A 12,260-nucleotide genomic window follows, 5' to 3' on the forward strand; every position below is an offset into this window, starting at 1 on the left:
AACAATCACCACGTTCAATGAATGACTGGCAACTTTAGTGGTGAGTGAGGAAAAGCATCTCGGAATCCTGACGTCAAACATGTAGAATCCAGCTCAACATTGTACAGGGGGTCGTTAAAACTGCCAACAAATTAATTGGCTTCGAAAACAAATCAGAACGGGTTATGTTAAAACTTTGTCATTTTTCTGGTTTGATCCCATGTCGAGTATTGCGTATAGTTTGGTTCCCAGATTGAAAAATATATCGCAGAACTAGAAAGAGGACAACATAGATTATCAAAAAGTATGCGTCTGAGAAATGTTCCCTATAAAGAAAGGCTTCACGCAACAGTTCAGTCTTTCTAAAGGAAGGACATCGAAGCGATTTCATAAAAGTGTCTAGAATATTCAAAGGATTCGATAACATTATTGCGGACGATTACCTTACAGCTGATCGATCAAATTTATCAAGAAAGAAAAAAAAAAAACAGCCTCAAGGTAGCTGGCAAAATATTCACGTCAAACGAAGCTTAAACACTTCATTTTCAGTTGAGTGATTAACGTGTGGAGCTCCTAATATTGTCGGTAGGATAATCGTGAAACCTTTAAAAATAGATTGGACATTTTTTTAGCTATTTATTTATTCTTATTTTTTCATTTACTTTATTATTATTATTATTATTATTATTATTATTATTATTATTATTATTATTATTATTATTATTATAGTTATTGTTACTATTATTATTATTTATTATTTTTTTACTCAAATCCACAACAAAGAAACCAATCACTGTCATGGAAGCAACTGGAATTCCTTAGGGTTTACTTAGCCATGAATTACAGACTGTGTGTGTGTGTGTGTGTGTGTGCGCCGTTAGTGGAATGGTAGAAGGTTCAGAGCTCTTCCTAACTTTTATTGCTGTGGTCACTTTCGGTTGACATCTAACCCTTCTACTGTCATGATCATCCTTCGTTTGTCTTCTTGGCACTGTAAAAAAGGGTTTGCTCAGAGACACGGAAGGGAAAAGAGAAATCAGGTTAATTTTTCTTTTTGCGCTACGGAAATATTAATGAAAGCTTAGCACAAAAGTAAAGAGTTATGGGTGTTAAAGGGAAAAATTTGTTTAACAGCAAAAGGGTTAAGGGCATTAAAAAAAAAAAAATGCATGGGCAGAGAGAGAGAGAGAGAGAGAGAGAGAGAGATGAGAGACGAGAGAGAGAGAGAGCGAGAGAGAGAGATTAGGTTAACTGTCTTTTTTTATCAGGTTACAGTACTATTTAAGAAACCATAAAAATATCTGAAAAAGTTGCAGGTGAGCATCAGAGAGATCGTGTTACAGTGAAGGGCTAAACACGCATCACCGGCAGTCAGGTTTCACACACGAGAGTTGAAAGATTATCACTATCCATGGCAAGCAATAAGATAATTCAAAGAGCAGTGCATTCAAGACCAGGCACAGTACATGTATAAGCCAAACAGTGCGCGTCTTAAGCCAGTGAGGGTGTATTTGGAATAATACGTTTAATATTTGATAACAGCTCGAGACTTTGTTAGGGGACTGGCACCTCAGTGTGTCTTTCTTTCTTTCTTTTTCTTTTTTTTTTTTTGCTTATAATTTTTTTTTTTCTTTGGCCGGTGTCCCTGTCAAATAAAATAAAAGTAAATAAAAAAAATGGTTTTACTCAGCGGGGAAGGTTACCCACAACACTGATCACCTCCTCTTTTGCTGTTGTTATTATTATTGTTGCTGTTGTTGTTGTTGTTGATGTTTTTTTTTTCTTTTTCTTTGTTCTCCTTGTTCTTGTTCTTGTTCTTATCCTTCTTGTTCTTCTTGTTCTTGTTCTAGTTGTTGTTGTCCTCCTCCTCCTCCTCCTCCTCCTCCTCCTCCTCCTCCTCCTCCTCCTCCTCCTCCTCCTCCTCCTCCTCCTCCGTCCTACTGGCGCCCCGGACAAGTTTTCCTTCAAGTTCTCCTTTGTATAGTCTCTTTCGTTGCTTTCTCTCCTTGCACCTTGGTAGGAAGTCTATCTCTTCTCTATTTTACCTTCGATCATCTTGTAACATGATCCTCAAAACACGTGGCTGTGAAGAAACTCATGACATCACTCTTTCGATGCCTCACCTCGAGTATGTTATGCAATCTTCGTCCACTCTTTAAAAGAGCGTTAAATTCCTCAAGCTAGTAATGCAATATCCCATAAAGTTAATCCTGCTATGAAGACCCAACTTTCCCCTTGTAATGAGGCTGAAACTTGTAAATCTGTTGTGTTGTGCGGGGACATGATGCCGGCTCTTAAGTGTTGTTGATGCGTTAGGAAGTGTCATTTACTCTTTCTTTCAATTAACGTCGCGGAAACAAACACTATTCATTACGTCACGGCAAACCATTGAAGGTAATTACGAAATTGAATTGGTCTTTTTCTCTCACATCGTTACTTCGCAAATGTTTATCACGTTCACTTTAACAAGATTAGTGTCAAAGTTGTCAATCAGAATTCGATCGGGACGTGTGATGGGAAAAAAATCGATTAGATAAATATTTCGTAACAAAAGTTCGAATACCTGTTATCGGTCATCTCAGTGTTCTCATCTGTTTGAGCAACGGAACTGCGAAAAGAATAAGACTTTAGCGCAGTAAATATAAACTCAATTCAAAGTTTACCAAAATATATAGAGAACTGCAGACTTTTTTTTTCTTTAAGCAAGCAGTGTTCGTCATAAAATTCATGATAAGAATAAGTTCTGAAGTCTTGTAACTGCAGACATTAAAACAGGTAATGTGTCACCATGAAATTAGTCTCTCTCTCTCTCTCTCTCTCTCTCTCTCTCTCTCTCTCTCTCTCTCTCTCTCTCTCTCTCTCTCTCTCTCTCTCTCTCTCTCTCTCTCTCTCTCTCTCTCTCTCTCGTGTAGTTTGCGGCATTCAATAACGATTCAGCGGGTGATCCTTTCTTACAAGGGACAGATCAGTGCCGGCCAATCAGTCTCCGTGGGGACACCATTGTGGTACAAGGAGAAGCTTCGTTTCCGTCACACCGCAGGGAAAACTTCTTACTTTCCCTTATTTTTCGTCCTTTCTCCTCCCTTTTTTCTTTTTACTTACAGCTACACTTGTCCTCATTGTCGCCTCCCTCTTCATCGTGTACTATCACGTCTCTCCCACTAATAGTCAGCTTAGAATAGTTACCAAAACAGCTTACTTAAAATATCCAAGATCTGTTGCTGTTTGGACTTCCTTTGTATTCCTCCTCCTCCTCCTCCTCCACTTCCTCCTCCTCCTCCTCCTCCTCCTCCTCCTCCTCCTCCTCCTCCTCCTCCTCCTCCTCCTCCTGAAATGTTAAAAACGTATAAGACAAAAATCTTGAAAGCAGTCTATAACTTATTCTTTTTTTCCCGCTCGCCTTGATGCACAAGGCAATACTTTTATTTTTAACGCTTGTAAATATTGTAAAATAGAACAGATTAGCTCTCTCTCTCTCTCTCTCTCTCTCTCTCTCTCTCTCTCTCTCTCTCTCTCTCTCTCTCTCTCTCTCTCTCTCTCTCTCTCTCTCTCTCTCTCTCTCTCTCTCTCTCTCTCTCTCTCTCTCTCTCTCTCTCTCATGATTCTGACACTACTTGCGAGATCGATCCTGTCTCACGTGAGTTTCTCAGCGGCGAGAGAGGCAGCGCAGTGTTGTCCCACCCGCAGCCACCGTTTGACAGACCTTCGCTTTGCAGTATCATAACTCAGTGACACAAAGCTTTTTTTTTAGCACATTCCGGTCTATTATTACTTGTTTGTTTTTTCTCTCGCTTTCGCTTTTGCATTCCTTGGTGTTTTTCGTTTTCCTTCTTTTTCTCCTTTCCTTCTTCTTACTCCTTTTTCATCTACTACTGTTTGTAAGGTGTGGGAAGCATATATTTACACGTTTATTGAATACATGTTGAAGGAGAGAGAGAGAGAGAGAGAGAGAGAGAGAGAGAGAGAGAGAGAGAGAGAGAGAGAGAGAGAGAGAAGGCAAATTTACTCAGTACAGCTTGTCTTTGATGGCTTAAGCAGCAGAGAGAGAGAGAGAGAGAGAGAGAGAGAGAGAGAGAGAGAGAGAGAGATGAACTATAATGTAGAAATGTTGTCATGTTAATTGTGGAAATTAAATTCGAAAAATAACCTATATATATAGTTTATTTATTCATTTATTTATTTTTTACCTCTTAGTCTGTTATCTCTTTCTCCTCCTCCCTGTCTTTGTCCTTTTCTCCCTCCTCCTCCTCCTCCTCCTCCTCCTCCTGTTGTTTTATATTTTTTTTACCTGCTTTACCTTTGTGGTGATGTTGGTTTTGTTCTTGCTGTGATTTCTCTGGAGGATTTTTTTCATTGAACAGTATACATATTCAAGGAAACTATCATAAACTACGCTGCCGAGAGATTCTTCCCAACACAACCCAACCGACAGGGCTATAATGAGTATTTGTATATTTCAATCACTACCGCATCATGTTTTATCGGTGACTTTTTTTTTTTTTTTGCCATGTTCAGTAGTTGCTGTGGCGATGGTGATGCAATGACACGAGACTGGTGACCTTGGTTGGTGATTATTGTTGATGAGCACATACTAGTAGGTAGTAAGTGGCAGAGGTGGGCGGCTGGATGAGGCAAAGCCGCTCACCACGTAACCCAATGACCAGCCTGTGTGGAGTGTATCCAGGTAGCGAAGGTCGGCCTTGGTCTTAAGCCGCCCTGAGCTGCAACACACCGCAGCATAGGAGTAAGGATGTTGATTAGTAATGGAAATATATCACTATGAGCAGCAGTGTCACAAGTACGAGTATGTTTAGTAGTAAAAGAACCACTAACAGCAGCACAAGTAGTAGCAACAGCATTAGTCAGTAATAGCAGTTGCACACACTATCAGTCGCTACACTGTCTAAACCTTAAGAAGATTAGAGATATGAGGAGAAAGGGAAGAAGAGGGTGAATGAAGAAAAGAAAGAGGAGGAGGAGGAGGAGACACAAACCTCGACACAGCATCGACACAGCACCTCATTCATGCAAGTCTCATCGATCATGCTTTGTTTATCTGGCCACGCGGGGGTAATTTCCTTCTTTCCTCCCTCCCTCCTCCCTCCCTCTTTTATCTCCACTTCCCTTCCCACTACCCCTCCTCGGAGAACACTACCCCTATTCCTCCCTCCCCTTTTATATCTGATTCCCTTTCCTTCTCTCCGTTCTCTCCCCTTCCATCTTCCCTCTCTTTCACTCTTTTATCTCCTCTCCTTTCCTCTTGTTCTTGCTGCTTCTAGAGAGAAGAAAAGTCTGAAAGGCTGAAAGGTGTGAATAGAGAGAGAGAGAGAGAGAGAGAGAGAGAGAGAGAGAGAGAGAGAGAGAGAGAGAGAGAGAGAGAGAGAGAGAGAGAATAAAAGGAAAACGCGAAAGTAAAAAAAAAAGAAAAATTATATTTATATACTCTATTAATCCTTACAAACACACACACACACAAACACACACACACACACACACACACACACACACACACACACACACACACACACACACACACACACACACACCTGTAATTAATATTTAGGTATACATAGAGGCACATCCCCCACACCCACACCCACTCATCCACACACACACACACCTGTAATTAATATTTACACACACACACACACACACACACACACACACACACACACACACACACACACACACACACACACACACACACACACACACACACACCTGGAAATATGAAACCATAATTTTGCCGCAGCTCGCAGCGCCACCTCGTTCAGGACCAGCGCTGTCCCGGCCTTGTTGTAATTGCTTTACTGTCCTCCATGGTGTGTGTGTGTGTGTGTGTGTGTGTGTGTGTGTGTGTGTGTGTGTGTGTGTGTGTGTGTGTGTGTGTGTGTGTGTGTGTGTGTGTGTGTGTGTGTGTGTGTGTCAGTGAGTGCGGGTGTTTTGAAGCTATTGTTTTATTATTTTACTTTTAGCATTGATTTGATCATTGAATACACACACACACACACACACACACACACACACACACACACACACACACACACACACACACACACACACACACACACACACACACACACACACACACACATCCAGCAGCCAAACCATAATCTCACATCACATCCATCAGCCTCACTATGATCTCATATTTTATGTAAGTCGCTTCTTTGTCTCTCATCGTGAATGTTGTGTGATTTCCGTGCTGCTCTACGACACAAAGCATAGGTGGAAAAGTACAGCAAAGAGTTGTAATAGAATTTCCAAGGATCACGAAACAAACTCCATGGACTAAAAGGGCTAAGTATATCCAGTTTGAATATAGGTTGTGAGATTGTAGTTGTAGTATTCAAAATATTTAACTGTGTAGCAATGCACATTTAAATAAATACTTTGCCACAGAGCCCTTCAGTTTCACAAGAATAATGGTTGTAAGATTGTAGAAAAGCATTTTCAGTCTCGCAAGCGAAATTCTTTTCCTTTAACCATGTCGTAAACATTTCGAACAAACTATCCTCAAATACTGTTAACAATATCTCAGTTGAAAATTTTAAAAACGGAATAGAGAAATTCGGAAATGCGAATTCCTAACAAAACATGTTTTTCTTTTAAATATTTTTAATCTAATATACAAAAGGTCACTGTTTCCATTTCAGCGTGTAGCTACACTGGAAAGCAAGGCCTTCCTCTGAAGCACGTTTTGTTTTGTATTTTTTTTTTTTTTTTATGAAGCATGTGTTCCGTTTGTTTTGTGTTCTTAGTGACATCATTACGTACAAATGTTTCCTTTACAAGTATCTTTGAAAGTAATATTCTTTCTCTTTAAGATGAAGTGCAGTAAGATTTGTATAATAAGTTTTCGGTGCACAGAATGCAGCAGGGAAGCAGGGACGGGATGCGTTTATTGAGGACCTAATGCGTAGTAATCGTTATCAGGACTGGAGGCACCGTGGAGGCACTGCTGTGGCTAACAAAAATAAATAAATAATGAGATTAAAGAAAAAAAAACTCGCTATAAAATGTACTACATGTATTTCTACAGTGTACTGAACTTTTCTGGAGTCTGACTGCCGTCCCACAGAGAGCTTCATACGGGGCTACATATAATCCTACACATCCAAACTGCGCCTTCTTGTCATCATTTAGTATCTCGTTATATCACATTGCTTCCCAGGTTAGGATGGGATGTATATTTCAAGATAGGTAGTCTGCATTCATCCTTTCATCGTTTCCTGTGACTATTCCTTGTCATTTTTTGTTGTCAGTAATTAGGTCACTTCTGGGAATCACAAATGTACCATGCCACTTACCCTCCCTCCAACTCCGTCCTCACAAAAACTCTCACATAGCAGGCGTTTGATCTTGTTGGGAACTCATCACAAACTTGTCCTAAGTTGACCTGCACCGGGAAGTGAGAAGAGCACGGGGCGGAAAGGCAGGTTACCGGTGCCTGAGTGACATCTTGTTGGACTCACTTCTGGAAGGCCTCGTCTTGTGCCTGTTTGTCGGTCTGGGTTTGTGTGGAAGTTTAGGGGCTCTGTGTCATTCACCTACGGTCGTCTGCTGGTCACCCAGCCAACCTTAACCCAAAGGAAAGAGCTCAGAGTTCATAGTGACCGATCTTTGGGTAGGACTGAAACCACTCACACGCCACACACCGGGACAGCGACGCCACAACTCCTTGGGATACATACCATACCTACTTGCTGCTAGATAAACAAGAGCTACACATTTGTTTCGCCCGTGCCTTCTCTGTTGTTAGCCGAGCGAGCTAACCACTACTCTACGCTGTGTGTGTGTGTGTGTGTGTGTGTGTGTGTGTGTAACATTTTTTTTTATGTTAAAGTTTGTAATTGCGCAGATTTTAATTAGGTTTTTGATCGTATATCAATATTTGCATATCCTTGATAAAAGTAAACCAGTCAAAGGCCAGCTAATGTACAGAAATCGCGTGAGTTTGAGGGCATATATAATTTGTTTTATATATATATATATATATATATATATATATATATATATATATATATATATATATATATATATATATATATATATATATATATATATATATATATATATATTCCACGTGTTAATTTACTTATATATCGTTTCCTTTCCAGGTAAGGTGTTGGTGAGCCTCGTGGAGGGGATTAGTGTGGCGGAAGGTGAGTGTTGGATGTGATGCTCAAAACTATGTGTTTGTGAGGAATTTTTACACATGCATCAGAAGTTATGCTGTAATACAGTCTCATTTCTTGAAAATGTATTACATCCAGTTAAGTTGGAGGTAGTCTATTCGCAGTGGCTGATGCACACCACACCCGGGTACCTGGCCAATAGAAACCGTAGGAAGTAAAATGCTTTGATCAAATCTCACCGACAAGTCAGTCTTCTGTGTACATCAGCCATCGCCTGTAAGTCTGAGGAGATACTCGTGAGCGTCACCACGAGTACTATTTTATTTTGACATTTGTTATACCAAAATTTTAACTTGTGTTTAACTTGACTCATAGTCGAAAAAATTGGGCTCCACACGAAGCCTTTCAGAATTATGTTAATGTTGCTTTGCATGTGTTGTAGATTTCTGAAGAATCAGCGCTTCTATTTAATAATTATAATGCTTCTGAAATGAATACACTAAAGACTAAAACAGGTGCATACCTGTTTCCTCGTTTTTGTCACTTTGTCATTACGACCGTTTTCTGTTTATTTCCCGCGGTAGTTTTATTTCAGTGCAGGAAGGCAGCCTATCATTGAAAGATTTCCCGAGGATAAAAGATTGAAAATTAGCAAGTGGTGCCTCCGTGGGTAAATGTGTGTAGCTTCTCTCTTAAACTGTCATCGCTATGGTAATGCAATGCTACAACCACTGATCTATTTTAATCTGCAGTCTATCAGTTATGGGTCTGCTCCTGGGAGAATAACATCCTCGATAGAAAGAAAATACCCAGCGGTCTTGCAAATAGCATCTTTATTGTGGGGTTCAGACCTTTCCGCATCATTCATTGCATCGTCACCATTGGTTGAAATGGTCGTATTATCTGGACAGCAAGCCTTCTTAATGTAACGTAAAATATAAGAAATGAATGTGAATATAACCATTTAAGTGAAGTGAGCAGAAAATCTTGCGCTACTGGACAGGCATGCAGTTTGCTACACTGAATGCAACACTAGTTCAGTTCATCAATCACGTGGTGAATCTCATTGCGGTGTTAAGTCTTGAAAGTTGCGGGTCATGCATCTGCCTTGATTGACACACACACACACACACACACACACACACACACACACACACACACACACACACACACACACACACACACACACACACACACACACACACACACACACACACTTGCAAACTAGTGTGTGTGGGGAGACGCGAGAGGTGGGGAGAAAAACGATACACACATTGTTGTGCACGTTCATTTAAAACATCTCGCCGGTAAACACTCATCTGAACAACCCAGCGTTTCATGAACTGCACTAAGAACATGAAGACACCCACCTCACAACATTACAGTGAAAGATTGCTCATTACTTCTTCACAGCATTGCCACACTGTGAGGAATCCTGTGTAGCCTTGTATGCAGCAAAAAATATCCCCACGCCAGCGCAAAATTAATGTCCTCTGCATCTGGAATATGAGAAGCGTTGCCGTGACAAGGGTTGATGTGATCTGTGATAATATGTTGGAGGTATGAGGCAGTGGTTTGTTGCTTTCCCAGTGTGTCATTTTATTAGTTTATTTTTCCACGTTCGTGGCCATGATAATAATCCAGCATTCAATAAAACACGGAACAATGGTCTGAGGTAATGGACACCTGACAAGCGACGCAGCACAGGGAGCCAAGGGGAGGTAAAGGAGATACGTGACTATGTGAATTAAAGCTGTGCCTCTCTAAGTATAAGCTTGACAGTCGAGGCTTGATAGTAATGATTCTGGGATGGATGGTTATCCAGTCGTGTGGCGGACTATTAGAGTGACAGAAGTGCAGCTGAGGAAAGGCAAAGAAATAGACAGGGAAGTAGAGAGGAAGACAAGATAGGGAGACGAGATCAGAGATTTGGCTTGGGTGGCTTGGAATAATTGCGAAGCATAGTTGAGTGGAGAGGATGATACTAGCAGATGATGATGACAATAGCATAATCATTGCTATGTATCACAATGTCTGAACACGAGTGCGTCAACCAGTGGTTCGCCTCATGGTGGCCACAGATGAAACAAGGCGTCCTTACAGGAGCATTATACAGATTTACAGGTGCGATCATCAGCTGCGTTCATTTGTGGAGTTGTGGATACCAGTGATAATTCCAATGTAGAAACGGAATCGACTCTTCTTATCGTGATAAGAGAACTCAAATAACGCTCAATAAGGTCTTAATGGCATGAAATCACATGAGTGTGTGTGTGTGTGTGTGTGTGTGTGTGTGTGTGTGTGTGTGTGTGTGTGTGTGTGTTTTTTTTTTTTTTTTTTTTTTGCGTGAAAGACTGTTATGCGCGAAGGATTTTTGCACACCTCAGGATCGAACCCCGAAACTTGAGTATTGAGAGTACAGATTTTCCAGCCACGGGGATGAACGGGTCACTCTCCACACGTGGTTAGCATTCAGGCAGCCTTGTGTAGTCGTCGTAGCAGTGGTGGTGAAAGCTAAAGTAGTAGAAGTGATAACAGTAGTATTTTATTGATGAAAATGCATAAACCAAATAATACTAGAGGTACGTACGAATATATTCAGACACATGCTCGCACAAAGTGTCCATTAACCCATAGTGTGTATTGGTCTTTAAATTCTGAGAAATTGATGAACTTTTTTATATGTATTTCCTTAAACATGTACGTTCTACTTTCCTGGTGCTTTCCTCTCCTCTCCCTTCACACACACACACACACACACACACACACACACACACACACACACACACACACACGCCTGTCCGCTATGTTGCTTTAATTAAATAGCAGCTGTTTTGTGGAAGCGAGAGTTAATTAATTATTGATCGAGCGAGACTGTGTAAAGAGTTGTGATAATGGTGTGTGTGTATGTGTGTGTGTGTGTGTGTGTGTATGTGTGTGTGTGTGTGTGACAGATCTGTGGATATGTTGTGTACTTAATCCTAATTAGAGTTACCAGTAGCTGCCAGTACCGTGAGTGTTTGATGATGATGCTATACCATTTAGTTTTAACTTGATCATCGCTGCACTTGTAATTGCCCTGATCGCTTATTATTGCTGTTGTTGTTGTTGCGGGTGATGATGATGTCGGTAATGTTGGTAATGTTTATTGTTTTTGTTGATATTAATGTTGTGCTCTCACCTCCTCCGTCTTCTTCTACCTCCTCCTCCTCCTCCTCCTCCTCCTCCTCCTCCTCCTCTCTAATATATCGTAGTCTCCTGGGTCTTCCTCGTTTGGCAACAAATATCACACTAATGACCATAATTAAGGCATGAAAGCAGCTCGGCGCCCGCCAACATGTCGGCAAACTCCTGCATCCTTCTCTTCCTCCTCCTCCTCCTCCTCCTCCTCCTCCTCCTCCTCCTCCTCCTCCTCCTCCTCCTCCTCCTCCTCCTCCTCCTCCTCGTTCCTTCCTTCATGGTTATATCTTTACATGATAATCATGTCTTCGTTGTGTGTGTGTGTGTGTGTGTGTGTGTGTGAGAGAGAGAGAGAGAGAGAGAGAGAGAGAGAGAGAGAGAGAGAGAGAGAGAGAGAGAGAAAGAGAGAGAGAGAGAGAGTTGGGAAGGAAAGGAAGAAAAAAGGGTAAGAACACAAGGATGCGAAACAAGAAGAAAGAGGTGGAAATGAAGGATGAATGGATATAAGGAGGAGAAGGAAAATATTAGAAAACAGACGAGAAGAGAGAGAGAGAGAGAGAGAGAGAGAGAGAGAGAGAGAGAGAGAGAGAGAGAGAGAGAGAGAGAGAGAGAGAGAATGACGTAGATTTACATAGAAACACGGAGTAATCAAACATGATGGGCCGCCAGAGATTGTTTGGCTAAAATCTAGTTACGCAAACGGTGGGTCTTCACAAGCAAGCAAGTGTTTCGCTGCTTCCTATGTCTGGACGGGAAGGCAGAGGGAGATGGAGTTTTCTGGCCGTGTTAAGTGTATTTGATAGCGTGACTGTAGCCTAAAATCTCTCTCTCTCTCTCTCTCTCTCTCTCTCTCTCTCTCTCTCTCTCTCTCTCTCTCTCTCTCTCTCTCTCTCTCTCTCTCTCTCTCTCTCTCTGACAGTAACTACCTGGCGCAATAAGAGTACAGTATGTAAGCCTTCAATA

The sequence above is a fragment of the Scylla paramamosain genome, chromosome 21, assembly GCF_035594125.1.
Source record: "Scylla paramamosain isolate STU-SP2022 chromosome 21, ASM3559412v1, whole genome shotgun sequence".
Taxonomy (NCBI): domain Eukaryota; kingdom Metazoa; phylum Arthropoda; class Malacostraca; order Decapoda; family Portunidae; genus Scylla; species Scylla paramamosain.